The 27697-nt window shown below is 53.9% G+C and overlaps 1 protein-coding gene across 1 annotated transcript in view; it reads left to right on the top strand.

Annotated features, from left to right (window-relative positions):
- TRABD2B (TraB domain containing 2B) overlaps positions 1–27697 on the top strand; it is a 201390-nt gene that overhangs the window by 134899 nt on the left and 38794 nt on the right. The window lies entirely within an intron of this gene.

Here is a 27697-nt window from a genome sequence, read left to right on the forward strand (position 1 = left end):
CGGCCATCATTCCACCATCATCACTAAATCACTGCCTTGCATAGACATTTGTACTAAAAATATTCAGATTTCCTGAAATGCAAGTTCCAGGGTGTTACTAGCCTGGAAGTCATACCTGGTAGATTCTGCCACTTACCATATGTATGCCCTAAGAACTCGACCTCTATGATCCTAATTTCTAAACCTGTAAAACAAGGGGGGTGGTCTTAAAGAATGCTTTGAGACTAGAAGCCTGTGACTGTGACAATTGCATAGGGGTCCTTTTCTTCAAGAAGTCACCGAGGCCTACCAGATTTTCAAAGCAGGGCTAGATGCCTCTCTGGGTTCCCATGAGCTCCAATGCCTCCCTCTGTCCCACACAGATAACCCCAAATGGTTCATGACTCTTTTCAGCTGTATCTCCCCAACCACCCACTATAACAAGGGCAAATAATCTCCTAGGTTCATCTACATTACCCAGCACCCAGCACCAGGCCAGTATATAGCAGGTGCTCAAATAACATTACCCACTATAAAGTTCTTGGGACTTGCTAGAGAATCTCACTACAACCCATCAACATGAAGCCTTAATATATGTGCAGAAAACTATGAAAGGCAGAAAGGGAAGGATTATAGCCCTTTAAAGTTTACACATGTTTTTACACTTATTAGTCATTCAATAACAAGTATTTATTAAGTCCCTACTAGTGTTGTGCATTAAAAAAAAGAAAGAAAGAAAAAAGATTTCTGTTGTTACCTCATTTTGTAGATTGGAAAACCAAGGTTTGGGGAGATGAGGCACCTCCTCCATAGTCATGGTAAATGTCAGTCTGACTGGATACAAGATTTGGGGCTCCCAGTCTCTGCTCCCACCTCCAGCCTCTTCTTTTAGCATCTGACTCACCTAACCCAGTACAGGCAGATGCCAAGGATCATAAAATGTGAGCTCCAGATGGCGGGAGGGTTTTTTTGTTTGCTTTTTGTTTGTTTTTTGCTGTATCCTAGAGTAGCACCTGGCACATAGTAGGTATGCAATAACTATTGGTCTGATCAAATGAACGAATCTTCTAAAATGCAGGTAGAAGATGAGTGCTGAGTCTCTGAAAGAAGTGACCCGCCATGAGGAGAAAAGAACCACATGTCTTGAACACCTCAATGTGCCAGGCATGTCCCACACACTGCTCACCATTGTCCCCACAGCAGCCCTGTAGGGTGGGAACTACACCCCAAGGCCAAGGGGAAGGAACCAACTTGCCCAAAGTCACCTCGCCCGTTACATGGCCAGCTGAGGACTGCAACCCAGCTTGGTGTGGTGCCGGGCCAGGTTCTTCCCATTTTCCACAGCCTTGGAAATGTTCTCAGGGCCAGCTAATTCACTCTCCTCGCTTTATAGAGAGAGGGAGGGAGTGATTGCCTTGGCACACCGCCGCTCAGCCACTGAGCTGCCACTCTTGGCGCTCAGAAGTTGCCCAGAGCACACATCCTGTGAGGCTGAAAGCTCTTGCAAAGCTCCCTGGGAGCTGACAAATGTCTCGAGAACCCAGAGGTGCACACACAGGCCTGCAAACACACAAAGGCGCTCCTGCTGCGCCCACCGCAGCAAAGGAGCCCCAGGCTCCGCTGAGTGTATTTTAAATCCATTCTTACTCCCCAGAAAGTCTGTTTTTGTTATTCACGCTGACCTTTTAAACTCCACGCAGTCCTGCATTTTTCCCGAGGCCTCGGTAGGACCTATTAATAATTCCGCTCTCCCACCGAGGCTCTGGGCTGCAGCCGGCTCTCTCACGTGCTATAAAAGCCAGTCCCCTCCACCCCCACCCCCAACCCTTTGCTGGCGAGTTCGCCCTCCTCTCCAGACAATTAGAGAGGAAAGCAGAGGCATACCCCAGCCTTGGGGAGAAGAGGCCATGTGCACGTCTGTGCTCTTCAAAGGTGAGGACAGGTGGTCCAGTGCGACCAAGGACAGGATCAGGGCACTCGATGGCCCCGGGAATGTGGCTGAGTCAGGCCCCCTGCCTCCGGCCGCTTTCTCCTCTCTCTGAGCAAACATCTCTGCAAATAAATCTCCTCTTTCTTCCTTTCTCTCTCTCTGCTGGGTAACTGCTTCAGTTTCATTAAAGACTCTGGAAACATTCTTCAGGCTCAGCCGAGATATATAATACGGAGAACAGAGATTTGCTTCATAACCCACAAACTATTAAAAATATTAGTGTCCCCCAGAGAGTCTCTCTTAAAGATTCCTTCTCCCTCTCTGCCTCCCTCAGCCCCTGGCGCACAGTGCCAACAATAATGCCGGCGGGCTGAGCTGAGCCATTTCCTTGAAAGAAAATAAAGAAGAGATAACAGGCCCCGGAGAAACCTCTCTTTGTGCCTGAATAATATCTGTCATCCTATACGTCTAGCTAGAGCTTTGTACTTCTCAAAGCCCCTTTCACCACCACTATCTTGTCTGATCCTCAAAGACGTGCAAAGTGGGGTCATGTCCCTTTTGTTGGGAGGGGAAACTGAGGCCCTGGAAAAGGGATGTGATAGGGCTTTGGGGCAGAGCTGGGACTAGAACCCAGCTCCTTCTGATTGCCAGCCTGGAGCAGTTTCTCCTTCAAGTGGTTGTATTAAAGTCCCTTCATTTCTCAATAGCAGATATGCCTGGTGTATGTGCAACCCTGGAGCTCCCTCTGTCCTGACTGTCCCCCAAGGGGCTAGTCTTAGCTGTCACTGCAGGTGCTCTGCCTTTCATTTGTTTATCTGAGATGTGCTGAGGACTTCCTCTGGGCCAGGCCCATCCTTCCATCTGGGAATAAGGCCAGGGTGTTCTGCTGCCCTGAAGGGGGTCCTGTCCCGTGAGAGAGCCATCCCAGGCAGGGCAGTGAGACCTTGGAAGATCTTTCTGAGTGCCGGGAGCACTGGGGAACTCCTGACCAGGCAGGAAAGGGCCTCAGGAGTGATGGGCGGAAGTTAGGCAGAGGAGTGGGAGAGAGAAGCAAGTTCAAGGCCAGAGGCCAGAGAGGGCCTGACATTTTGGAGAAGCAGCCAGGGCATAACCTGGATGAGCAGTGAGGAGAGACCAGGAGAGCCAGGGGCCCTGATGCTGGGTAACAACCTGCCTTTGCCTAAGGACTTTTTGTCATCAGTGTTTTCCGGGAGTGCATAGAGGGTTGTGCATGGATTTATCCATGGAATATTCATGGACTGTGCCGTGGGGGCTTGTGTTTTGATTTGGATCTTAGAACTGATGGAGAAGGAAGTGACGGGGACAAGGATGTGGGACGGAGGACCAGAGTGGTGACCTGAACGCGAGAGTGAGGTGGAGAGGAGTGGTGGTTTGAAAAGTTGGAGATGGGTTTGAGGACCAGGAGGGTGGAGACCAGGGCATCTACTCCCGCAGGTTGGTTAGAATTATAAGCCCCCTGTGACAGCTGGGGAAACTACGGCACAGAGGAATGATATGCCAGCATTCCTCTATGGGTCTGAGTCTGTGCGAGAATTGGGTTTCAGTCCCTATTCCCTGGAGCTCCTGAGTTTCACTTCTCTCCCATTCTGCCCAATCTAAGGCCCTCGGAGGGCTCCTGCAGAACTGCCAGGAGGCTTCTCCTCAAGGCCATATAGGGCTCTGTGGGCAGCCTGAGTCTGAGAAGCCAGCACATTCTTTGTGTCTTGCCCCTGGGATATTTAAAATTAGCTTCTTAGAAGAATTTGAAAAGCCAGTTATGCCTATCCAAGCATAAGGGAATCACCGTGGGCCGGTCATCCTCCTCTCAGGCCTCCGTTTCCTTAGCTGTAATGACCCTCCCTGTCCTCGGTAGGCATCAGATGAAACCCTCATCTCCCATAGTCCCCACCAGCACCACTGGCATGTTGGTACAATGTCAAGAAGCAGTAGGCATGCACAGAAGAAGGCAGCCCACCGGAGCTGAGGGGTGGCGATGAAGGCACTGGGCTCTGGCCCTGCCTTGCTGCCTCTGCTGTGAGAACACAAAATACCACGTGCGGGCGCACACGTACAGCGCAATTGAAACTTCGTAGCCCATGCGCAGAAGTTGGTATTTTGTGGAGCCAGTATTTTGTGGAAGAGCCACACTGAAGGGGCCAAAGAGCCGCATGTGACTCACGAGCCGCAGTTTGCTGACCACTGCTCTAGGCCACACCTGTCCTGTGAGGGGCTGCAACGCCCTGATCTTTCAGGTCCTCTCTTTCTAGGACACAAGTTCTTGATGGGGAAACTCACTTTGTCATTGGGGCAAATCCAGTCCATCTGGAATAGGAGGGACCACAGGCAGCTTCTGGGAGGGGCCTGAGGACAGGAGCTCCTCTGGGAGCCCACATCCTGGCAAGGGGCTTGCATCTCTGGCCTCTACAAGCTCGTCCAAAAGAGAACCATTCTGCGAGTGTCCTTTTTATTGGTTTTGTGAACTGAGGCCACATGTCCCCTCAAAGGCTGCAGCAGCTCCTGGGCCGGTGGCCCTAATCCGCCTCCTGCCTGCAGTGACCCTCTCGTACAGGGGGTGAGAGGACAGCAGGGACAGCGATTTGGCCATCCCTCCTGCCTGCATTGCCCCTCCTTTGCTGTGGGGGCCAAATTTCAGGTTAAGAGACCCCCACAAACCTGCTTTGGCGGGGTAATTTTCAGTTCAGGGACCCGTTTGCGAGGAAGAAGGGAAATTTGGAAGACTTCAGAATTCCAGGGGACCAGCCAGCAAGGGGGAAAATGCTGCCCCACTGGGGTGAGGCCCAAGGTGGGAGCTGAGCCTTGAAGAAAGGAGGGGGGGGGGCATTTATTATGTGGGACCCCTACATGGCATGGCCCTGAGCAGTTAACAGGAAGAAAGCCAGGCTCTAGCCCTAGGAGAAGGAAGTTGGTCCCTGGCCTGAGGTCCCTGCACCTGTGACCCTGCTGGGACCCCCCACCTCCTATGGCCCAGCATCCAGCTCTCTTGAGAGGCCTTTGAAGAGGCTGTCCTTGTCCTGAGGTGGTAACAGCCCCAGCTTGAGTAAATCACTTGTTTTAATGCCTCCTATTAAAGTAGGAGGGGTCGCACTGTGAGCCAAAGTGTTGGTGGTTGTTCCCTGCTGGGGCTCCGCGCCCATTCTGAGCCGTGCTAAGTAGCTGTTGGGATGATTCTCCCTGATAGGCCCCTTCCCAATTTGCTCTGTTTTCTGGGGCTGTGAGGCCTGAGCTCACTACAACCAGGCAAGGCGGGGCCTCTGGGATCTGGGGAGAGCTTCTCTCAGGCTCCGGACCCGCCAGGAGCTCTTGGGCATTCTCCACCCCATGCTTCCTGGGCAATTTAAGGGCCACACATACAGAGCAGAGTCCAAGGGACCTGCCACAGGCCACACAGACTGAGGCGATGACAAGGCATTCGAGCCCAGGGGCCTGGCTGCGGAGCACATGCAGATGCTACGCACCTGGTGGTTTGAGAAACCAAACTACCTGCTTGCTGATGTCCTTGGCCGTTCATGTTCCTGAGAGTCCTGGGCTTGGGCTCCTCCACCACATGCTCACTGTTCTCAGGGACTGGGGCCTGCCTCTGGGGAGCCTCCTGGAGGGGTTGGTGTGAAGTGGGCAAGGAAGCCTGGGTGGACCCTGAGCAGCCCCAGCAGGGGCCCTGGCGCCCCCTTCCCCTTCTCACCCCGCAGTCATACACCGGACTCCCCTGTTCCCGCGTGGATCTGGGACCCACAGACAGCAGGGCAAGGAGGCCACACGGTGCCTTTGCCCAGGGCCTCCCCGCGTGTAGTGGCCATTATAGAAACAGAACTCGGGACCCCAGTGGCCTCCTGAACACCACCTTCCACTAGAACAGTGATGGCGAACCTTTTGGGCTCGGCGTGTCAGCATTTTGAAAAACCCTAACTTAACTCTGGTGCCGTGTCACATATAGAAATGTTTTGATATTTGCAACCATAGTAAAACAAAGACTTATATGTTTGATATTTATTTTATATACTTAAATGCCATTTAAGAAAGAAAAATCAACCAAAAAAATGAGTTTGCGTGTCACCTATAACAAAAACTAGAATGTCTTTCTCAGAGCAACCCTTCCTCTGGGGCAGGGAGGGGTGTCTTTCCTCTCTCTGCATGTTGAACATCATGGCTCCTAACTCAACATGAACATCTCACACCCTCTTTTACTTATTCAACATAAATATATATTTTGAAATAAATTACATATGTAGAATATACTAGATATCATGACTTAAATATGCTTTATATTAAATAAAATGATATATGAAATATATGTACCAAAGCCCAAAGCTATGGTACAACCAGGCAAGACAGATAGGTGTTTCTCCTTCAACCACAATTAAGTCTGGGCTCAGCGCCAACCCACCCTATGCCCGGGCCCATGGGTGATGGAGGGAGCCCACTGTTGGCCACTTCAAGCCGGATGGGCTGCTTTATTTTCAGAGCACAGGCAACCTTCCACCAGCCCCAGCAAGAGTCTGACACCCCAGCCTCCCCACTGAGAATCACTGCTGGTGAGCTGACAAGTGTGTCCTGAGCATCTACCGTCTGCCAGGCACCCAGCATGGGCTCATGAGCATGCAGACCTGGTCTCTATTCTGCCGTGGCCTCTGACCTATGCCCGTGAACAGATGAGGAAGCTATGACCCAGGGAAGGGTGGGCACTCGTCCAGTGCCACACAGCAAGTTAGTGGTGGAGGCAGAACAAGAAACAGGCTCCTGACTGTCAGCCAAGGCCCCACAAACTGTTACAGCTGGGCACTCAGCAGCTTCCTCCCCCGCCCCCCAGGGCTCCCTGCACCTATAGGAAGTCCTCTCATAGGAGGTAAGAGAGGGTACCTCCTGCAAGGATGGACCGTGTTCACAGAAATGAGAGTCCTTCTGTGCACCTACTCTGCACCAGGCTGGGTGCTGGGCGCTGTGCCTGGAGCCCCGTGTTCTTGCCCTTGCAGAGTTTAGCATCCAATCCCAGAGATCCAAGAATTCTTCAGTGCAAATCCATAAAGAACGGCTGCTTGATCCAGGTGGAGAAGAGGCGGGAAATTCTGCCAGGGTGGGTGGGGGGGTGGCGGGGGGGGAGGAAGAGCTTAAGCACAAGCATGAGGTGTGAAAGAGAACCGTGTGTTAGGGGACTCCTGACGAGGTCGCTGACTTTGGGATCAGTCCTGTGGGAGAATAAGGGGGCAGTCTTAAAAACAGTGGGCTCAAGCATGAGGTAAGGGGCAGTGGGAGCCACAGTGGCCTTTGGAGCAAGGCAGTGTGGGCAGATTTTTGCTGTGGGAAGGTCATTGCAGCACCAGAGATGGTGATGACTATGGCTTTCTCTTCTCTGTGCCTCGCTTTCTGCATTTCCACAACAGCTATTGTGAGAATTCATGAGAACTCGGCTTTGGAAGTGCTTTGGGAATACCAGTGGGGTTAGCCTTTATTCCTGCTCATGTTGGTCTTTGAAACCAAGACGTCCAGTCCCTACTCCACCCAGAGCATGCCCTGTGTCCTTGGAAAAGTCACCCCTCTCTCTGAGTCTGAGATCCCCCAGGGCTGGCCGTCCATCTCCCTCACAGGGGCTTGTGACTGGGATGAAGACACAGCAATCCCAGGGCTGTGCCTCCTCCTATGAGCAGCTTGTACATGCTTGTGTGTCTGCATATGTGTGTGAATGCATATGTGTATATGCATGTGTGCATGTGTGTGTACGTGCATGTGTATGTCAGGGGGGAGGGGAAGGGGGAGGAGGATATTGTCTGGCTCTGTGCAGTGGAGCTGAGCTCCCTGGGCCTTTTACAGACTGTTTATGATGTGCCACTGCGGTAACTGCCCGTGATTAGCTGCTCCACAGGCTCCGGCGCCTGGGAACAATGGAACAAAGTGGAAGGAAAGAAACTATTACAGATCCAGGAGCCTCCAGTGTCACCCTCAGTAATTCATCCTGTCACTTGCACCTGTGCTGTACCTCTTAGTTTCAGGGACTCTCTCCCACACAGCCCTTCTCTGCCCGTGTCTACTGCTTCCAGCAAGTGTGAGGAGTGAGAGTTCAGGGCATGGACATGGCAGGCACACAGGAGTTGAAGTGCCACTTCCTCTGCCTCCTGGGTGGGCTGTATGCCTGGGCACCTGACTGCACTTCTATGGGCCTCAGCTTCCTCGTCTGTGAAATGGGGAGGGCACCCTCATCCACCCCTAAAGTTAAGCGATGACCACAAAGTGGGTGTCAGGAGGTGGTCATTGAGGAGCAATTGAATTTGTGGAACATTGAGGGGAGCTGATAGCTCTCAGTGCTGAAGGCTCCCCACCCCCAGCCCTGCCTCTGCAGTGCTGACAGGAATGGCACTGGCATACCTGCACTGTCTAAAGAGGCAGGCCTGCGGGCAGGTGAAAAAGGAGAGAGGGAAGAGGACTAGGAACGATGCGTGGCCATGGGTTGACCGGGCCCTGGAGCCCTTGTCTCCCAGTTACAACAAACCTGGCGGGGCTGCCTGCTCCCTCCCACACCCAGCAGGGAGGTCCTAGCCCACGCCCTGTGCATGGCAGTCCCTGTGCCCAGTGATTCCCACATGTGTCACTGACCCTTACGGTGACCCTAGGAGGCAGGGATTAACAGCCTCCACTTTGCAGACAAGGAAATCCAGGCGTAGAAAGAAAGATGTTGCCAACATCCCTCCCAGGGCCAGCGGCAGGGACTGGGCTCCCAGGACAGGACATGCCCACTTGCCTGGGGAGGGGGGGTGGGACGGGGAGTGGAGCCCAGGGAGCTGCTCAAATTAGCAGACACCTGTAAAGGGATCAGTGTGCCATGTCAGTCAGACTCCAGGGGAGCCCTCTTGCCAGTGGGGGGATTCCTGGAGCCCCTCTAATATCACACCTTACATAGCTTCCCAGCAGAAGGCGCTCTGACAGGAACTCACAGGCTTCGGCTCTAGGCCTGTCCCACCTCATGAGAGCCCAGAGGGTTAGACTAGGAGACCCTCAGGCCTCTGCTGCCCTCACACTGCTCTTCATGGCAAAGCCTCCGCTCTCCTGTCCAGCGGTCCTGCGGGGCTGGAGGCCTGTCTCCCACCAGCCCAGCCTCAGGCTGCGGCGAGGCTTCCTTCTCTCCTCCCAGAGAAGCAGCCCCCCTGCTCCCGCCACACCTGCCAGCATACTCCCACTCTTAAGAGCCAGGCATGCCTCCCGGAGCATCCTTCCCTGAAGCCTCGGGTCTCATTGCAGGGGGAACGCAAGCAGAGGCCTGTGCCCAGGGCAGGGAGGTCAGGAGAGGCCTCCCAGGGCTCTCCCCTGTCCCCAAAACCTCCAGCCCCAGGCAGTGACCCGGGCACGACCCTGCTGGGGCAGCAAGGCCCTGGTTCCCACCTGGAAGTGAAGTTGGAGGACGGGATTTTCAGAGCATTTGCTCCAAAAATGTGCTGGAAGGAAGATGTTGCCAACATCCCTCCCAGGGCCAGCAGCAGGGACTAGGCCCCCAGGACAGGACGTGCCCACTTCCCTGAGGAGGAGGGGTTTTGTGGAGTCCAGGGAGCTGCTCAAATTAGCAGACACCTACAATCCTCAGAGGGAGCCATTTTGGTGGAGGCCTGTCTCCCATCAGCCCAGCCTCAAGCCACACCAACATGGCAGGCTTTCTGCCACCTGCCATGTGTGCTCAGTGCTCCTGCCTTCCAGGCCGGCCCCAGTCTCCAGAGAGCAGTCCCAGGACGAACGCCAGCAGCCCAGCGGACACATGAGTGACATCAGGCCTCATCACACCATTGGCTGGGCCAGGCCAGCCCCCTCTTACACTCGGCTCCCAAAAGCCTTGCCAGCATCACGTCCCTCAGTCATGTTCCTTCAGGTGAAGGGGACCAGCCCTGGGATAAGGAGCAGGTGATACCCCGGAGATACTGGGAGGACCAAGCGTCCCAGGCCAGGCTCTGGAATCACAGGTGTCCCCAGGTCCTGTGCCCAGGGCGAGCTTCCCTGGAATTGTCCAACATGAGATGCTGACAGCACAGCCCCTGGCAGCATCATCAGGGTAGCGTGTCCACCACAGCCCCAGCCCCGACCCTCACATGGCATGGCATAGGACAGCGAGGCCGGCACTCATAGCAAGGGACCCTGGGCCAGGTGGCCTGACTCCAGGCCCTATGGGGTGGCCCAGGATGGTGCTCTCTCTGTGTGACATGCTCAAGGGGACATAGCTCCTCCCACAGGACCTCCTGGATCAGGGGTAAATAGTGCTCACAAGAGTGTCTTAGCATTGGTTTCCTGACCCTCGGCTGCTGTAAAGGCTGCTTGGGAAGGGGTCATGCTACGGTAACGAACCCAGCCGTGTTTGCTATTCAGTGCCTATGTGCCTCAGTTTCCTCATCTTCACAATGGTGAGGATGGTCATAGCACCCCTCTGCTAAGTTTGTTAAGGGGATTAAAAGAGTTAAGAATGAAAAGCATAGTATGGACATTATCCCTAACTTTGTCAGCAATCCTGCAAGAAAGATGTTCCATTTTACAGATGAGGAAATACCCTGGAGAGACCCTGGGACCAGCCCAAGGTTACTGAGTGAGAAGCATTGGATTCCACAGCCAGATTCTCTGCCTGAGCCCCGCCCCACTGCCTGTGATGAGGAAGCTCAGTGCTGGGTGTACTGACAGGGGCCTTTTGAGCCCAAGATAGCTGAGGTGGGGGCTGCACTCCACACCAGAACGGAAAAACTTATGCAACAGCCTCATCTCTAGGGTTTGTGGATGCCCAGAGGAGAAAGGTGGAGAGATCTCTCCCCGGAGTGAGCCCACTGTGGAGGGAGGAAGGGGCCAGGGACAATGCACGGTAGATGGGTCAGGCCTAGGGGTGAGCAGGATCGCCACTGGAGGAGTGTGTGTGTGTGTGTGTGTGTGTGTGTGTGTGACTGTATGTGAGTGTGACTATGTGCCTGTGTGTGTGTGTATGTGTGTGCGTGCCTGGGGATCTGGACCCAACCCATCTAGACGTGTGTCTACATTAGACACTGCAGGAGCTCAGTGGTGTGCGAGTGAGTGTGCACATGCACATGAAGGTGCGTGTCTGTGTGGGGAGGTTTGAGAGAGAGAGCATTACCCAGTGCCCCGGGTTGGACAGGGAGGTTAATTACATTTTCTGGTTGGCTGAGAGTTAATCAGCGGCGCCTCATTGTTCCAACGCTTGTAGAATGTTTTCCTTCTCCAGTGTCTGCATCGGCTTTTGAAGAGGGATGATGACAGCCTGGAGGGTGTACAGAGAGAGTGGCCAGGGCTGGGGGGTCTGGAATCCGTGCTGGTGCTGAGAGAACTGGCTCTCCAGGCGGGCGTCCACCTGGAGAGGGGCTGACCCACAGGGACGGTTCCTGCCCCAAACCTCTGCAGCCCTTGCAGGATCCCAGCGCACAGACAAGTGCCGGCGGGCTGACCCGAGATGGCGGGCAGGGGCAGTTCTGTGTTGAAGCACTTTCTGGATGTTGGAGTGGTGGTGGGGCTGCTCAGGAGCTTGGCACAGCCCCCAGTGTCTGCCAGGCAAGGACAAGCCAGCACGCCTGCAGGCCTGGGGAACAAGCGGGTTCCTTCCAGTCCTGAGATCTGGAGCTGCGATTCCTGTTCCCAAAGCCAAGTCCTGGGCCTGAGTCAGGCTCCTCCGAGCCCCACGACCCTGTACCAGCACTGGGGGTTCTTAGACCCATTTTCCAGATGCCTGGCTTACTGCCTCCAATAAGCCCCTGTGTGTGAGAGTGACGCCCGGGGGGCCCTGTGCTCCTCAAGCGACTTTCTGCAGGAGGGACGCCATGGGCGAGGGGAAGGAGTGCCAAGCAGGGAGGCCACCGCCACACACAACACAGCATAACATGTCACCCGCACCTGGGGCTGGGGCACAAAGACCCCAGAGGAAGGAAAGAGCACGCTGAGAACAAAACTTCCCAGCCACCTTTGTGATCTCAGCAAGTTGTTCGGCCTCCCTGAGCCTAAATTTTATCATTTTTCAAACACAAATATTCATAATTACCATAGGATTCGAGAGAAGACTAAATGAGATTTTGTATGTGTGTGTACAGAGTTCTCAGTATGTGATAAACTGAGGGAGGGTGTCACTCCTACATGGGGAGGGAGGGTGAGACTGGTGGGCAAGAACAAGGCCCAGCAGCCAGGGCCCCAACCTGGCCCATCTCTGCTGCCTCTCTGAGGGTTCCTGGTCCCCCTTCCCTATAGGGCCTCTTTCCTGGTGCCACAGCAAGGTCAGGGAACTCCTCTGGGAGCAGACAGATCCACAGGCACATCTTTAAGCTCTGTCCAAGCCTGTGCTCCTGTGCTGTGTGACCTCAGGCAGGCCCCTGCCCCTCTCTGAGCTCTCTCTGTCAAGTGAACAGTTGACCTGCTAGTATGCAAGCACCATCCCTTCTCCCCAGGTACCACCTCCCTGCTGCTGCAAGAACAGACTCTCAGGGCACCTGGGAATAGGAGTCAGTAACAAAATACCACAGGTTCATTCATTCATTCATTCATTCTTTCATCTGACAAATATTTACTAAGCACATTTTATGTGCTGAGGCTGGAGAGATATTGGTGAACCAAACAAACATCACTGCCCTTACAGAGTGTCTTACCTTCTAGAGGGAGGAGATGTGATAAATGAGTAACTAACATGGTGTGTTAGAAGGTGGTGACTGGAGAAAAGTACAGCAGATAAATGGGGAGGGGAGTGCCTGCGGGGTGCGGAGTTACCATCTTAAGTCAGGTGGTCCGAGTGGACCTCACCCAGAAAGTGAGGCTTCATGGAGAGGCCTCGGCCTCAGGTGCTCCCTCCTGTGCGCTCCCAGGGCCTGTCCCTCCTATTAGAATTTACCCCCATCTCTGGTCTGCCTCCTGGAGGAGAGCAGCTATGTCCCATCTCACCTCTGCTTCCCCAGAGCCCAGCCAGGCTGGACCCACATGAATGATAAGAACCCTGAGTGTAAAGCAGTGACCCACACGGGTCTCGAGCAGCAGCCTTGAGCCCGGGGCCAGGGCCTTGTCACCCTTGTTGCCCTTGGCGGGAAATTCCGCCTGGCACCACCTACCCTCCCAGGGAATATCAGCCCGTCCAGCCCTAGACCCTGCACTGCCATACCTGGGCGACAGACCCTGCTATGTTCATCGCCCAGCACCGCGTCGCGCCAGGCCCAGAATTCCATCTGCTGCCAAATTCCAGGACTGGAAATAATGAGGCGAATTGTCCCTCGCCGCTGATTGACTTTCAAGTCACTCTGCTAAACTGGGTGCAGTTGAAGTTTTAGCAAGTCTCCCGGGGACCCCGGGCGGCTTCAGGTTCAGCCTTGTAAAGAACTGTTAAGATCCAATCAAAATAAATAAAATCAGATCCAGGAAAGCGATGTGTTTGTGACTGCAGACGAAACACTCGGGATATTCATGCTGAAGCCGGCACCCCGTTTTCTCGGGGATTCCTTACCCCAGCCTGGCACGGACCCGTGATCTCACCAGCATCTGCCAGGAGGCCCGAGCCATGAGCCTCCCGCCCCTGTGCGACCAGAGAGGAGAGTGCAGGCCGGGCTGGAGCCCAGGCTGTGTCTCGGAGGAGAGACCCACACCATGGCCGCAGGGGTGAAGCCCCTGCAGGTTGGCAGGGCCTTTCCCTAGTTTTAGGGAAATGCAGGCCCTAGAAACACAGGGTCTAACCTCGGAATCAGAAATTCCAAACGGTGAGATGCCAAAGCCATCGAATGCAAGAGATGGACTTGTTCAGTGTTAAGGTCATAGGTCAAGTCAGAGGCTATTCAATCCCAGCTCTGAGAATTACCACGCTGGATAACCCAGAGAACCTCCTGCGACATGCATTCAGCCCAGCGCCTTGCTCCTCTGGGCACACTGTGAGCAGATAAAGGCCGGGACGAGGTTGAAGAGCGGTGCTCTGCCGTGTCCCTGCTGAGCGGCTGCTTCCTGCTCCGCCAGCCACCCCACCACTGGTTCCACATACGCCCCCTCCTCTTGGTCTAAGGACATCCTGTGTTTGATGCTTTAGGTGGAATTTTTGATCAAACCCTGGAAGGAGAATCAAAGGTATTTGAGAGAGAAAGCCCATGCAATGCCCAGGATCCCCTCCCCATCTCTAAGATTCGGGGAGATCAGCCGGGGCACCGCACAGGCCTTACTGCAGTTAGATGAGTGTCTCAGGAACCCCGAGATATTGTGAACAAGGTCCTCCTGTTAGCGATGGAAAAGCAGGTCCCCAGAAGGAGAAGAAATCACGCAGGGTCACTCCGGGGAACCCGTCAGAGGCGGGGTTAGGAGCCAGGCCTCTGGTCCCCGCTCCACGCGCCGGCCACCAGCCCCTTCCAAGAGCTGCATTCATCATTGACCGCTTGGCGCCATGTTTCTCTTTGCCAAGCTTCACCCAGTCCAAGCCAGGGGGTCAGATGGGGCCTCCCTCCGCCCTGCCGGTGCCAGGCTGTGCTCGCAGGCAGGCCGGCCTGGGGCAGAGCCCGTCCTTCCCGGCTTGGCTGCCCCCACACGCGGAGCGCTGAAAGGCCCTCTTGTACGGCGGCCCTGCCTCCCGGCCGCAGCGCACAACCCTGCTCTCTTACCTCATAAACGGCTAATTTGTTACATATTTTCTGACGCTGTAAATGGGAGAACAAAGACCTTTTCTCTCTCATATTTTTGTTCAATTATGTTTGTGGGGGAACCTGATCCCCTTCAAAGGGGGGCTGAGGAGCTGAGGGGGAGCCTCCCAGGCTTGCTAACCTCCCAGGGCCCGTCTCTGGCTGCTGATGCCTGGGTGTGACCGAGAGGGAAGGTGGCAGGGGGCCCCCTTTGTGTCCTGGGAAGGCACTGTGCCCTCATCTCCAGAGGGACAGGGGCCCTCTTGGAAGCAGGTTGGCTCTTCCAGCGGGAGATGCAGCTTCCAGGAGGAGATGTCAGGACAGGACAAGGAGAGGCCTTTCCACAGTCGCATCTGTGCCCACTATGGCAGGGCCTGCGGGCAGGGGGTGAGCTCCCTGCCACTCACCCGCAGCCCCTCTCCCTCTATCTGCGACACAGGCCCCCAGGAGAAAGGCCTCAGCGGGAAGCCCTGGACTGCACAGCCTCTGGGGCCCCTTCCATGCCCAGCTCTGGCCCCATATCAGGGCTTCCCCCCTCCATCCACTTGTGAAAAGCACACCTACTGGCGTTGAACACCGGCTCTCCCAATTGCAGACGCTCACACAAGGAGACAAACATGGACCGGAGCTGAGGGAGGCCCTCTTAGAGGAGGTGAGCTTCCAGGCGGGCAGGAGGGACGTGTGGGTGTGGACCAGTGGGGTCCAGCAAGGACACCTGCCTCTGACGTGGCAGGGCCCTGGTGGCAAGTATAGGCAGGGTAGTGGAATGCGAGCGTGGGCCTGAGGCTCCGTGAGAAGGTTGCAGGCAGGCAAGAGGCTGGAGCAGCCCTCTGCCCATGGTGGACCCTAGAAGCCGACTGGCCCTTTAACCAGCACTTTTGGAGATCCCTTTCTGCTCCCATCGCTCCTGCTCGGCCTGCCCTCCCTGGTCCGACATGCACAGCAAGGAGGCCTCGGGTAGCCCTGAGGACTTCCCATCTGCAGTGTAAGCAGATCTGTGCTCATCCAGAATGTGTCTAACTTCTCTGTTCTTTTCCCAAGACCCCAGGTCAGATTTCAGTCCCACATTCTTTTGCCTCAGGTCTAAAAACATTTTCCCTGTCTGTGGTGGGGGTAAGGAGGGGATAAGGGGGCATAGGAGACCCGAGCTGCCCAAGTAGAGTAGGCAGATGCCTCATCCCTGCATCCCCAGCTTGCTGTGTGGCCGTGGGCGCGTTCCTGCGGTCTCTGGGCCTCAGCGTCCTCTAAGGACCCTCCCGGGCCTGCTGTTCTCTTGGCAGAGTCAGTCTCCACCGCTCCCATCCTGCCGCCAGGAAGTGTCTCCTATGACTTTGAACAGGCAAAAAGAGGGAGACGTTGGGACTGCTTTTAGTTTTGTCTCTGAGGTCAAGTTCTATCCAGCTGTCTCCTTTGATGTCCTCCTGCAAGAGCAGCCAACCCCTGACTCGCAGGGCCATGCGTCCCGTGCCAGGCCCATGCAGTCTTTTTTCCTTCCTCCCGTTCTGGACCTGCCTCTCCTCTGTCCAGCTGCTCCCTGAGTGGGGTGCAAGGCTTCCTGAAGTGGAGGAAAACAGGGTGAGGGCCCAACCCCGAAATTCAAGGCAAGGAGGAAGGGCAGTGTGTGCAAGGAAAGACCCTCGGAGCCATGAGTTAGAGGGTTCTAGAACATCCAAGCCAGGAAGGATACGGCATTTGAGCCAGCATTCACTTCCTCCATACATCCCCAAGGCCCCAGGCCCAGGGGGGGTCTACCCACTCTCCTGGCCTGGAGAGGGCTGACCCTGATTCCTGCCTGCAGTCTCTGCTCCCCTCATCCTTTCTGCACTGCACGCAGCAGCCAGGGGGCAGCTTCTGAACTGAAAGCCTGGCTGGTCAGTCCCTGCTTCATAACTTCAGTGGCTCCCATGGTCCCTCCGATAAGTCTGAGCTGTGGATCCCACCTCTGCTCCCTGCTCTAGTCCCAATTCGTGCCCTCCACCAGCCACACACTGCCCTCCAGCCGACGGGAGTCATTGCATTTTCCAGAACTTGCCAGCTTCTCCCAGGCTTTGCACAGGCGCCGACACTCCCTGGAATTCCTTTTCTTGCTCTTCAGCATGGTCCTACCAGGCATCTCTGTACAAGCACCTCCTCCAGGGACCCTCTGTGTGGTCCTCCCGGCAGCATGGGTCTGTCCTTCCTCTGTGTCCATCCCTGAGCACAGCTCTCATGAGTGATAAGTGACATGAGTGATGTTAGCATCTTGTTGCAAGTCTTCCTTGGTACCTCCTCCCTTGCTGCACTCCACCCCTGACCTTGAACTCCTTGAGAATAGAAATGGTGCAGATTTGGTTCCGTGGCCCCAGCACCCAACACAGGGCCTGGAACTGATTCATGTTGAACACTGAGGAGTGAATGAGAATCCAATCCACACACACTGGCTCCTCGGAGCCACCCCTCCGCTGCTTAGGGAACAGATATTTTTTTAACTACCCTGAGGAAGGAGAGTACAAAGTTTTTAGAATGCCAGCTCACTAGACAGGGAAGAGAAATATTGTTCTCCCCGCTTGGCAGATGGGTGAACTGAGGCCCAGAGAGCAGAGGGGCCAGTCCCGTGTTCTCATAGCATCATATCACCAAAAGGTCCAGACCAGGAACTTCACGCCGCCTGCGTGTAGCAGGGCCTGGATTTGAACCTGGGTCAGAGCCCTGCCCTTTCTGTTGCTATGCACCTCTCATCTCTGAAGCATTGCTAGCCTGTGGTTCAGCAGACGAACGATGTCTCTCCCAGCATGGAGTGCTCATGCTCACAGAGCCAGCCCCTCGCTTCCCACCCGGGCCACCTGGAGGTGCGCGCTCCAATCCTGTCCTCCTGGCTGCCGCCCAGGACCCAGGCAGAGCCGAGGTCCCCACACTGCTGCGGGGCCTGAGACTCCCCCCGCCACCCTGCAAATTGGTAATTGCTGTGTGGTCAGACCAGAAGGAATTAGACAAGCCCTCTAGGAATTTCATACTGATTTTGCAAATGAAAATGGAGACTTGCCTTTTGAAGTCTAGGCAGCTGTGTCAGCAGGCAGGTCTGAGACAGCAGAAAAAATAAAACTACACTCCTTCAACCAATGGGTGCAGCCACTTCATATAATAACGATGATGATGGTAACCAGGGCCACTGCCCACCAGTCGCCTACCATGTAGACAGCCCTCCGTGGGTCTCTCAGTCTGCTCATCCGTGGGTCCCCATCTACTTCAGTCTCCACTGGGGATTAGCCTGCTGACCGGATTAGAGAAGGGCCACGTCCACCTACTGGACTCAGTCCTGGCCTGACTCTTGACACCTCTTGAAACATGACACCTACTTCCATGTCCCTCTACCTATACGCATCCCTCTCAACCCCACTCATCCTGCACAGCCCAGATTAAAGCCTGATTTCATCACGGACTCCCAGGCTGCATTAGAACTGCCCCCCAAAGACCCCCAACACCTCTGTGTTTTTTTCCTTTTATCAGTAACGTATTACTTGGTTTTATACTCACCTGTTTCTCTATCCATCTCCTCTACCACCTTGAAGTTCCTCAAAGCTTTATAACTGAGAAGAGGTCAGCCTACATGATTCTCTGGGACGTTCTGATATGATTATATGATTTGTCCTTTTTTTCTCCTGCCCAATGTGTAATCAATTTAGAAAATCAGAGGTGGTTCCTGGGGAGCAAAAACAATTCATGTAGATAGCAAATAGTTGACACCAGGGGCCAGGAGGGCTCAAGGCACTAAGCCTAGGCAGAGTTAACACCCTAGGCCACGGAGCCCCAACAATGGGAGAGCATGGGATGGCACTTCCTTCTCTGAGCCTTAGTTTCCCTGTCTGCAAAATGGGGTCAGGAATGTTGGCCTCACATGGCTGCTATAAAGAATAAATGAGCTTCCATGTGCAAAGTGCCTGGAACCATAGACTGTTTAAATCATGAGATGACGGGAGGTCACTGCTAAATGTTGGGTTCAAAGCATGACTTCCAGAGCTGAGGGGTCTCACATCCTCGAGTTTCAGGGGCATCCTGGACCTGCAGAGTGGATCTCACACCTGGACTGGGTCAGAGCCTGCGGCACCAGAATCTGGGGCTGCAGCCTCCCTCAGGCTTACCTGTACCTCGAACAGAGAACCAAGGGGCTCTTCCAACAGGGCAGACTCCACGTAAACCTCTTTCCTGGAGACCCAGCTTCTGGGCCTGCCCCTCCCGCCCAGACCCAGCCCAGCTATCAGCCTCCTATCCAGCAGAATGCTAATCTCCTCATGTGGGTGGCTCTGGATTTATGAGCATTTCCTGGCATGACTTGAAGGACAGAAGAGGAAAGCTGGGATCTTTAAGGGTGGTCTTTGGGTGGAGAAATGAGGCATTCAGGGAAAAGAAGCAAAGAAAGCTAGTGAGTCAGCCTCCACTGCCCGCCCAGGAAAGCACAGAGAGCCCAGCCAGCCCACACTGCAGGGCAGATGGAGGATGTGGCCAGCACCACCGGCTCCAACGGGTGGGCGTCCACGGAGCAGGGAACGTCTGTGCTAGAGGCCAAGTCAATGGTTCTTCGGGTTGTGGCTGAAGGTTGGGGATAGGCTGTGGAGGATTAGGGAGGAGCGTGCTCGGTTCTTCCTCCTTAGGAGGAAGACAGAGCTGCCTTCATCTTCAGGCTGATCTCCTTTCTTCACTCTTGCCTCCCTGTTCCACATCAACACAGCCACCAGGGCAGGCCTCTGCTCACACTCTCCCGGGCTTCCCGCTCACTCAGGGTGCAGGCAAAGGCCTTCACGCCCACTGGCCCCACGGGATGTGCCCCCACTGCCCACCCCGCCACACTCTCTAGCCGTGCCCTGGAAATCCCCCGCTACCTCTCCAGATAGACCCTCTGCTGTCACAGCTCTGAGCCCTGAACTGATGCAACATCACCTGGGCTCCCTTATCCCAAGTCCAATGAGAAGCACTGGCAGGAGAGGAAGGCAATTAGGACATATCATGCCCCCACCAGCCCCCTCCTACCTGCAGGCCGCTGTGGTCCAGGCCAGGGAGCGGTAGCGATGCTGCCTTCTGAAGGTGATGACTCTGGTCAGGTTCAGGTCCCTGACCACCCACCCCTTTCCCTTCAAGGCTTACAGGCAGGAAAGCTTCCTGCTGCTGCTCCTCCTCATGCTCCCCCACCCCCTGTCCACAACTTTTGTGAATATTCCCATCATTCAACACGCTTCAATTACCCTTTCAGCTGAAGCTCCCTTGCTGGAACTCACGTCACTGGCAGTGCACCATCTGTTTTCTGTTGGGTTCCTGCCTGAGACAGACCTCATCTACTCAATCCCCTTCCCCCACTTCTCTCCAGCCACACTGCCTCCTTTCTGCTCCTCATACCCATCAGGCCTGCTCTGCCTCAGTGCCTTTGCACGTGCTGTTTCCTCTTCCCAGAATACTCTTCTCTCGGATACACATATGACCACTTCTTTCATCTTCATCAGATCTCTTCTCAAATGTCACTTCTCATTGTGCCTTTCCTGGACATCATATCTAAAATGTCAACCCCCCCAACACACACACACACACACACACACACACACACACACACACACACACTTTCTATACTCCTTGCCTTAGCAATGGTCATTCTTTAACATAGATGTCTTACTAGTTGTTTATGTTTATTGCCAGCTTCCTCCAACAAATAAAAGTTCCTTTCTGGAAGGGAACTTTATTTGTTGTGTTTACTGCTATACCTCTGGGGCCTGGAACAATATCTAAGTGCTCAATAAACATTTGTTCAGTGACATGTGAATTGATCCTTTTCGTGGGTGGGTAAAACAAGGCCCAGGGAAGAAGAGTGACTTGCCCAGGGCTTCCTGGTGGAGATTCAGATGGTGACTAGATCCTCACTCTGCCTCCCAGTCCAGAGCCAGTCCAAGCTCCAGGAAACCTGTGTTTACTTGGATGCCCACTGCTTAGTAGCGCAGTATCCGGAGACAGGATTCTGTGCTGTGGGCCCGGGGGACTCGGGACACTGAGCAGGAAGCAGGGAAGTTGTCAGCACTGCTTTGCTGCTGCCGATGGGGCAAGGAGAATAAATAAATAAAGCTCAGCCAGAGCCTGGTGGGCTCTGACCTTTGAGGAAATGTCCCCCCAGCTCGGGAAGGCTTCCTGCCAGGTAGACTGCCCTCCTCTCCGAACCAGGGCGCTGACAGACTGAGTGGCCCAGGATCCAGGGGGCTCAGCTCTCCCGCTCTGTACCCTAGAGGCACCGGGTCCCCACAGGGAGCTGCTTGGGATGGGATTTGGAAAGGGTGGTTCATTCAGCTTTCATTCATTCATTTATTCAAATTCATTCTAAAACATTTGTTAAGCCTTTGCTGTATAGGTCAGGCACTGTGCTCTTCGCTGGAGAAACAGCACAAGGACAAATGATTTGCCTGCCCTTCAAGTGTCCCCTTCGAGCAGGAAGGGTGAGCATTGATAGCAGTGAAGTGGGGGGAATGTCTGTCCAGGGAGTGTCAGGTGCTTTGGGGGCATTGGGCAGGAGCTGCCCCGTGCATGCCCCGGGGAAGTGCTCTGAGGAAGGAGCCTCTGCAGCAGGTGAAATGGGGGTGTGAACCAGAGGGTGGAAAGAGGGTCCCAGGCAGAGGCAGAGCAAGGACGAAAAGCTCGGCACAAATGAGGGTCTGAATGAGGTTCTGTGCGGGGGATGACAAAGAGTGAAAACAGATAGGGGGTGGGGCGCACATGTTCCAGGCAGGGTTACCTTGGCAAAGATGATCTCTTTCCTCTCCTCCTATGACAGCTCTGACCAGGCCCCAGGGCTAAGGTTCTAGCACCCCTTCTCCTTTCCAGCTCACCGGTCAGAACTGGGGCCTCCCACACTGGCCCCCACTTTCTGTTTATGTCTGTCCTTCCCATCAATGGTGGGGTGTGTGGCGCCTAGGGGATCAGAAAGAACCCACGGCCTGTCAGCTGGGCCTGTGTTTGAATCCCTGCCCCAGTTCTCCAATGTGAGACCTTTTGCAAGCAACTTCACCATCTCAAGGCCTCAGTTTCCTCATCTGTCACATGGGAATAATAATCGCTTTTCCAGAAGGATTATGGGGTGGATGTTTTCTCAATATCCTTATAATGGCTCATGGAACCTGGCATGCTAATCAACTGACCTCATCACCCATTGTTCACCCTGGCCTCTGCTCCTCCTCACATATGCATGGGTCCTTTGTACCTGCTGTTCCCCCTTCCCTCATCACTCCCCACCCCTTTTCTGCCTCATTTTCTCTATATAATACAAACACTCTATTTGTCAGGATTCCCGGAGAAACAGAACTAATAGGATGGATACATAGATACATAGATACTTAAACACATATTTATTTTAAGGAATTGGCTCACATTGTGGAAGCTGGCAAGTCTAAAATCTGCAGGGCAGGTTGGAAACTCAGGGAAAAGGAATTCAAGTCCAAAGGCAGTCTGTAGGCAGAATTCCCTCCCTTGAGGGAAGTTGGCCTCTTTCTATTAAGACCTTCAATTTATTAGATGAAGCCCTCCCTTATTCAATTGTTATGGAGCATACTCTGCTTTACTCAAAGTCTACTGGTTTAAATGTTAACCTCACCTAAAAGAGTATCTTCACAGAAACATCCAAAAGAATGTTTGACCAAATATCTGAGTACCATGACCTAGCCAAGTTGACAAAATTGGCATCACAAGTCCACCCTTGTCAATGTGGCAACCATATCCTTAAACCATATTTAATCTCCAAAAAAAAAAAAAGACAATAGGAAGATCATAATTCCACCTAGCCTGATGCCATGATCCTGAGTATAACCGAAAGGCACTCATGCCTTCCCCGAATGCTGTTTACTCTTCTTCTGATGTCCCATAACTTACATATATATGATGTAGAGTTAACAGTACTTAAATACTATAATATACAGTCTGACATTACATGACGGTGGAGAAGAACAGAAAAAAGAAGAGAAAAAAGGAAACAAAAAATGTTGCATACCACTCACATACACATTCTTAACAAAATAAGGGAGAAATAGTCCTGACAACAAGGTCCTTGTTTCTGTAACCAGTCAGATGGTCAGAGCTGGTGTTTAAAACCCCATTCTTCCCTTACCACGTCCATATTCCCTCGGCCTCCTGAAAGCACCTCAGCTGGTGTGGTTCTGTACCCCGCAAGCCAACCCAAGCCTTGATTCCTGAGGGTCCTGGGCCATCCACAGTCCTGCCTGGATGTGTTGTCGTTTTCACTGATGTTCGTTAGGGCAGGGGGTGGTGATACTGAGATGTCCTCAGAGGCCTGCTGTGCGCACACACCCTTCCTTACCGCCACTGAGGATAGCAGTCCAGCTCTGTCGGTAGTCAGGACCCGTCACCAGCCAGCACAGTGACTCCCTTCCCTGCCTGTGGATCCAGAGGCATGAGGAGCCCAGTGGCCAGGGGGCAGACTTAACTTCCAGTTCAGTGGAATCATCGCTATGTCTCTAACATTTAAAATATCAGTATTTTGCTAATTCTCTTATTTATTCTCCATGTCCACCCAGCAGGTAAGCTCGATGAGGCAGGCTTTGGGTCTGTTTGTCCCTAGGTCCCCGGCATCTAGAGAAGGGCCTGGCGCATGGCAGGTGCTCGGTGAGCATCGCTGAGGGGGGGGGGGGCTTTGCTGTGACTTCCCTGTGAGACGTGCTCCTTGCCCACCTCGCACCCCAGCCTGAGAGCCCAGCCTGTGCACAGGAGCCCCAGGGCCCAACATACTCCTGACAAGGGCCCTGCTGCCGTCCTCTCTGAAGGACGTGCTGAGCCTCAGGTGAACACAAGGCCCCAGTGTTTGCCACCTCAGCCCTTCAGGACTGTTTACTAGACTAATCTGGAACAATAAACCCGTCCGCACCCTCCTGGCGCCTGCTCACTCCATCCTAGGCCCGTGTTTGAAGATGTGTTTAAATTCCGGCTACATTCAGCAGACGCCGCAGGCCAGCTCCCGGCCGCAAGCACTGGTGAGGGGGGCCAGCGGGATGCTCAGGGGCTCTTGGTGGCAGGGCCTTTGCACACAGACGTCCAGGGGGAGCGGGCGGCTCTAGCCTTCACCTGGTGTTTGTTATTCCATGTCAAAGCCTTATCATAAACATTATCCTAGAGTGGCCACCGAGGCTCTGGGCGAGGAGGGTCTGTTAGGCTAAAGTGGCCGGGAGCAGAAGGCACCAAGGCCTGGGAGCCTGTGAGCAGGGCCAGCTTGGGAATTCAGGGTGAATGGGAGAGAAGCAAGGTGGTGCTTCTACACAGGGCCTCGAGCCCCACTTAACCACCCGCTACTGGCATGGCCAGTTGGCACATCGGTCTCTAAAATGAGATCCACGTGGGTGAAAACCACGCCCAATGAATCCATCAATCCCAGATCCCTGCAGAGAATCGGCAGAAGGTAAATGTTTGTTCAATGAATGAATGAGCGTAGCTTCCCACTGTCTATTGGAAGCACCAAGAATGCTCAGGATGGAGCACATTTTATTTTGAAGTCCTGGTCGGGAGGACCTGTTCTGGAGCCAGACAGACATGACTTCAAATCCAGCTCTTCCTTTACAAGCTATGTGGCCTTGGGCCTGTCCTTCCCCTCTGCTTCTTGGTGTCCTGTTTGTAATAGGGACACTATCGCTGCTGGCGGTCTCCCACAGAGAGCAGAGGGCAGCTCCGGTGAGCATTGGTAAACCAAGAGGACGGTCCTCGGTAGACTGCTAATGTGCAAGTGCACATCCCCCCTCCCCCCGCCCCCAGTTTTGTCACCTTTAATGAGTTAATGTCTCTTTGTTATTTGTTTGGATTTTTAAAAATCTATAGGACTAGTACTAGACCTACCTCAGAATTATGACAAAGATTAACTAAATTAATACGAGTTTAAAGGGTTCCTGATACATAATAAGTGCTCAGTAAACATAGTGATCCTAATAATGGCTTGGTGAGGACTGCTTCGTAAGTGGCAAAGGATGGATCCGAGGTGGGAGGTTTGGGGGAAAGGGCCCAGGATTCAGGGTCGGCCTCCTTCTACTTGAAGCAGTTCCTGAATGTCTGCAATTCAACAGTGAACAGAGGGGCAGGCTTCCTGCCCTTGCAGAGCTCTCGGCCTAGACAAGCAGAGCAAAGGGGATGATCTGAAGGGGACACTTCAGTGGGATAAGTGCCAAGACCAAGGGAAGCACCAAACCCCACCCAGAGTAGAGGGGTCTCAGATGACAGGCTCAGGCTTCAGTCCCAGCCCACCACACTCCGCGGGATGCCTCTCAGTGATCTGGCCTCAGTTATCTGTCTGTAACAAGCTCATCATAAACACACACTCCCTGGCCATCTCTGGCTATTCCACAAGCTCCCGAAAGAACATGGGTGTGGCCATGTGTGCAGGATGAACGTGGACTGTGCCAATGGACAGCTGGAAATCCTGCCCCAGAGGTCCAAAGGGGCGGCATAGCACCCCGGGCTGGGTGTCAGGAGAGTGGGGTGTGAGCCCACTCCACCCCAGCTCACAGTGCGGCCTTGGGAGAGCCCCATCCTGCCCACTTTGGGCTCCTATCTCCTCTTCGCTTCTATGTGTTGAAGGCATGGGATGATCAGTGGTTCTCAAACTGGGCTCCAGGGCACCCATGCGTTCCATGGAGAAGCTTTGGGAGTCTGTGCTGCAGAAGACATTGAAATAGCAGGACTTCAGGCTCCAGCCTGCCACCCTTATGTCAATCAGGGAAGTTTCTATTTTTATCTGCTCCACATTTTGAATTCCAAGTAAGATTCCTCTGGAAAACAATAACAACAAAGAAGGGATCCCATGGCTAAAAAAGGTTTGGAAAACCACTGGACCTGATGACATCCAGGGTCCCATCCAGCTCCAATCAAGAAAAGTTAAGGTCTAACTCTGTTCTTCCAAGTGTCATTTAGCCAGCACTTTCTACTGCCAGAATTGTTCTTCGCCCCCTGCAGATTGTAAGTGCTTAACTCACTAGAGTACCTCCAGGCTCCGTGAGGGCCGTGTGACTGAGGAAATGACTTCGTGTGGCTAAGAAGGTCCAAGGGAGCCATTTCTCCTCCAGGCGTGTCTTGTGGGTGCCTGGGCAGATGACCTCATCACAGGCCAAGTGGTGCTCGGCCAGGCCTACGCTGAGAAGCACCAGGCAGGTGTGTGCAGCAACAGGGTGTGGTCACAGGAGGTCTGTGTGTCTCAGCCCCCAGAGGAGGAAAGCAGAGCGTTCCAGCTTGACATGGATGCTTTCATCCAAGGCATGTGCCATGTGGGAGGAAGTGCCTGTTGCCTTAGCAATGTCCTCAGCAACAGGTCCACTGCCTCCTGTGATCCATCCCCAGCCACCATGCTGCCATCAACACCCTGCACCAGGTGGCCGCAGATCGGATTGCAGGGGTAGTGGCCAGAGCCTGGAGAAGGCCCAGAGGTGGGGTGGTGGGGTCTGACCTCATCTCCAGCCAGCTCATTAAGGGGGAGCAGCCTGGGCTGCTGCATCCAAGCTCAATCCAGCTCTCCTCACCGCCAGAAACAACTGTGGGAGGGGATGGGTGGAGCTGATCTAACAAGCACAGCTTGGTCCCAATGCCCATGACAGTATTTTGGGCAGATTCTGTGTACCTATTGCATGAGCTTTTCTGTCTGGAGCCATGTAGTGACAACACTTGGTGGGAACTTCTGCCAGGTGGTTATGGTGTGCCCCAAATGCAGACAGGGTGCCAACATTCTAGGGGCTAGTCTGAGGGATTACCAAGCAGCCTTGAACTATGAAGTGACCACAGCAGCTATCAAAGTGCGAAGGAAAGGGCAGGGTAGCATGCTGTCTTTTCCAGGTCCCACGTTGAGTATTACAAACACAAAATGCGTAAGGGGCACTTCCTGTCTTCAAGAAGCTCATAGCCTATTGGGAGAGACAGCATTACATTCTCATGTTCACGCTGTAGTGGAGGGAAACATGGAGGAACATGTCGCCACAACTGTGCTGTGTGACGACGGCGGTGAGTGTTTGCTCAGCTATCTGGGCCCAGTTGCAAGTGGGCTCTGATGGGCTTGCTTGCATGTCTGTTGGCTGGGTGAGGATGGTCTTGGTGGGACAACTGAAGCAATGTGGCTCTGCCCTCCATGTCTCTCCCCCCGCAGACTAGCCTGGGCCGCCTTCCGGGCAGTAGTGGAGGAGTAAGAGGCAGCAGAAGCACATTAGAGCTTTTCAGGCCGCTACTTGAACTAGTTACTAACATACCATTGGCTATAGGGCAAGTCCAGAATCAGAATGGGAGGGAGCTACTGAGTTCCGGGGACAAGGGCATGGATTCAAGGAGACCTTGAGAGTCCCAATGGGGGGGGGGGGGGGGGGCGGGGGGACTCAGAGAAGTTTCGTGGAGGAGATATCTGAGCTGAGCCTATACAGCCAAGTCTGAATTTGCAAGTGGAGAATAGAGGTGGAATGCACAGGAAATAGCATGTACAGGGCACAGAGATGGCTGGATAGTTGAGCACTTGAGGACACAAGGGCTGGGTAGAAAACATAGTCATTGACCACAGCAGGGTCCAGGTTACTGCCTTGCAGACTCTCTTGAAGAGCTAGGCCTTTATGTGAGGGCAGGAGACACCCAGGAAAGTTTTGAGCAAGAAAGAGGAGACCATCAGATTTGTGCTTTTAAAAGATGACGGTGGCAGAAGAAAATGGGCTAGATGGGAGGGAGAAAATGGGCTAGATGGGAGAGGTCTGTAGGGACGGCATGGGAGTGGCTAATGCAGTGGACCGGTAAGAGATGCCTGGGCCTGAATTGGTGTGGATCAAGAGGCTGGGGGACTGTCATCCCACACACTGCAAACAGAATAAGCAGGGCCTGAGGACTGATGGGCCAGGTAACCCAAGATCACCTCCTGATGTTTTGCACAAGACATGCAACAAGTTCCCTATATCTGTGCTAAATAACTCAAATAATGTCTGGCTCCTCCTATTTGTTGGCCAAGGGAGTCGGGGATACAGTCACTGTGTGAAACTGAACAAGTCCCTTCCCCTCATGGGCCTCCATTTCCCATCTAAAAGGGGACCTTTTAGATCATGTCTCAGGGCTCTCAGACCTCAGGTGGGCCAAGTTCCATTAGGCCCCTGGTCCTCAAACACCAGGAGCCATTGGGCTGTGGAGAAGTTCTGGGGAGCCTGTTAAAACCCACATCCTGGCTCCA

The sequence above is a fragment of the Myotis nattereri genome (assembly GCF_964212035.1).
Source record: "Myotis nattereri genome assembly, chromosome: 3".
NCBI classification, from domain to species: domain Eukaryota; kingdom Metazoa; phylum Chordata; class Mammalia; order Chiroptera; family Vespertilionidae; genus Myotis; species Myotis nattereri.